This window comes from Temnothorax nylanderi, unplaced genomic scaffold, assembly GCF_030848795.1.
Source record: "Temnothorax nylanderi isolate EJ_2023f unplaced genomic scaffold, tnyl_v1.0 TNYL_tig0657_pilon, whole genome shotgun sequence".
NCBI classification, from domain to species: Eukaryota; Metazoa; Arthropoda; class Insecta; order Hymenoptera; family Formicidae; genus Temnothorax; species Temnothorax nylanderi.
The window spans coordinates 9,835-13,112 of NW_027249719.1; positions in this window are offsets into that span (position 1 = coordinate 9,835).

Consider the following 3,278-nt stretch of genomic DNA (forward strand, 5'->3'; position numbering starts at 1 on the left):
GACCCTTAATCCAACTCTGTTCTTGAAAATTGATAGATCGTGAATCTTATTTGTCTCAAATGTAATAATGATATTATCCGTAGCCGCTAACGACGACTTCTGGGTACTAGGGTCCCATTTCCGTCGATACATCCTATCTAATTTGAGTATGTTTGACCTGTCCTGAACTACCGACCATAAGTCAGGAATCGTCGAAGGCCAGTCGGAGATAACCCCCTTACACATGACTGAGCGTTGTTCCAAATGAGCCTTTAATTTAATTGGCTCTTTAAGCTTGTCGATAATGTCTAACGCGCGATTAGCGTCAATAAAATCTTTAAACTCCGCTTCTGCTGAGAAGTGATTAATCATATCCATTGAAGTTGGGCAAATTTGTAAATCCGTAAGAATCATCCATATTTTAATTCGATTTTTACCTTTTTTTGTTGTAGATTGATCAGGGGAGAGGCGAAGAGTTATCTTAGCAGTACCTTTATAGTCATCTTCAAATCTCGCAAAGCGTTGCACGTCAGTAGTGTTACCGGGAACACATTTTTTCAGAGTGGAATCACAAATAATATAGTATTCCTTGTCAAAGGGCGGTGGAACGTTATCCTCAGTATCACGCGGCGCGTTAGCGCTGTGCACGTGATCATTAGAAGTCGACGGCGTGTTGCCGGAATCTACGCTAGTGTTACTATTATTGCACGGGGTTGTTTTATTTATAAAAAGTTCACGACCTCGATCATCCCCGGAGTTTGCGGTGGAGACAACGTCCACCTCCATATCGTCTTCAGGCGTTAATATACCCGCATCGACTGTCAAATTTCGCCGTTTGTACAGCTCCTCGTACCCTCTGCTGCTTCGAAGAGTTACTTCTGCGGTTTTTGGCAACGTTACGATCCACTTCCGACGATTCCGTGATCCTAAAGTCCTTCGTAATCTTGTCAAATTCCTGTTCGGATACACTGATTCGCATTTTATTATTTACGACATTGATCGAATCATCGTCTGAGGTGCGAAGGCTATCACGCACGGTCCGCGTGGCGGCGAGATCCGACGAGTCCATATCAGATTAATCAAAAAGCAGTCCCCCTCCGAGAAAGAAGCAACAATTACAGAGAAAATAAGAGCCAATGGAGGTATAATGTTCGACCCAATTGGCCAAATTTTATTGCTCAAACCAACGCTACGTTTCGACCGTCGATTCCGGTCCTTTTCAAGCGTATAATGTACTCACAAATATTGATTGGTCAGACATAGTGTCCAAACTATGTCGAATCTAAAAACTAAGCAACAAAGTTGAGAGCTCCGCAATAAATATAAAAGAATATAAAAAAGAATGTAAAAAATTCTATAAATAATTATATAAACCTGAAACTTACATATTTGTGCGTTGAAATTAAAACGATAGAAAACTTATTGAACGGCATAATTCGCTGTGTCAGAGCCATGCGGTGGTAAAATAAGAGCCCTCCCGAAAAAAGGCAGAGAGGTATATTCCCCCGCAGTCAAAAACCACTGCAACACAATCGGACTATAGTTAAGCGAACAGAGCAAAGGCACGAGCGACTGGACACACACGTCCGTTCCGCGTGACGGTTTGAGCCGGACTCCCTGCCGTCAACAATTACCGAATAAGGTTATGTACTGAGGTGTTTACACCTTGTTCTGATCGAGGTGTTTCTACCTTAGTACATAAAATTGACCAATCATAGTCGATTATTCTTTTCATTCTTTCATTCATTCGACTGTGATTGGTCAATTTCTTATGGCTTAATAGCTGAAATCGCCTATTGCAAACTGCGACTTGTGCGCATCATGCGTGCACTCAGGGGCACCGTTCGAGGCGAATAGACAGAGCGGTGCGCGCGCGCGCGCCTTTGTGTACGTAAAAGAGCGGGAAGAACGCCATGAGCCGCGCCCTCATTGCAACTTGGCAGCAACACTGTTTGGCCGCGAAGTTGCAATATCGCATCACTGCCTCAGCTCAAGCCGGCTTTGCTATAGCATCCTCCGTCTTTTGTGCATTCTATCTGCCTTATCTGTGTTATTTGCGATCACCTGAACGACAATTTTCCCGACAATTATTCTCAACAATTTTCTAAACATGTCGGGAATAAAGTTGAATGACCGTGAGTGTGTACTGGTACAGTTTATTAACGAAAGGAAGAAGCCGGTGCAGGTTGGCTTTCAAGCTTGGCTTAAAGACAAAGAAAATGTGGATTTTGCTAATATTGGGACACTGAGGTGATTATACGGTGGCCTCTGGAGATAGAAATTCGGTGTGCGAAGACCATGACGCGGGTCTTGCAAAATAACGACCGGTGGGAAGATCTGGTTGTAAAAGTTAAAGCTGTTGGTGGTATGTATTGTCCATTCATAAGCTTATATCTTTTCCATTATTAAAAATTATATTAACTTTCATTCCTACTGCAGTTAATTACATGACTCTAACACGCGTATATTTTAATATGTACTTACAAATTTCGCAATAAAATATTAAAATGTTATTATCTTTTATTTTTCGCAATTATAAATCGATAATAAGAGTTATTTTAAATGCATTTATTGTTTTAAAGTTATAATTTTGTTAAAATACTTCAAATATTATTAATCAAATAAGGTAAGAAGAAAGGTTTGTCTTATGTATAATAACTTTATAACGCAAATTATTGTACATGATTGCAATAAAAATAAAATTTAATGCTAAATAGTAACAAATAAAAAAGTTCTTAAAAGTTTTAAAATGTCAAAATTTCTTATAAATATTATTATTAATTTGTTTTTTAATGTGCACAAAAATACGAACAAATGTTTTTTGTAGCTATCAAATACTTGAGAAAGAGTTAATTAATGCTCATTATAGGCATCAATAGGATTGGGCTAACTTCACTTAATTTTTGTCATAATTTTAACTACTTTGTGTATGTGTGTTTTAAGTGAGAAAATATCTACTTTGCATATTTCCTTTCAGTGTGGACAGTCATGTGCCAACAGGCAAATAACATCCAAAAATATGGAATGGCAAACCCGTCAAAGGAACAGAGACGTGTCCTTTGCCATAAGAGTCCTGTTGATGACCAAGACACAAGTGATTCATCATTGGAGATTGATGAATTATCATCAGACCCTACAGATCTCGCCAAGAATGTAAGTACATTTTAATTCCGGTCACTGCGTGTTATTGCAATTATGTGACAAGACTTTATTCGTTGGATGTGGTATATACATTGACTTATATAGATAGACCGGCCCCTGCCGTAAGAAACAGCTTGGCAGCATAACGGTGCAGACAT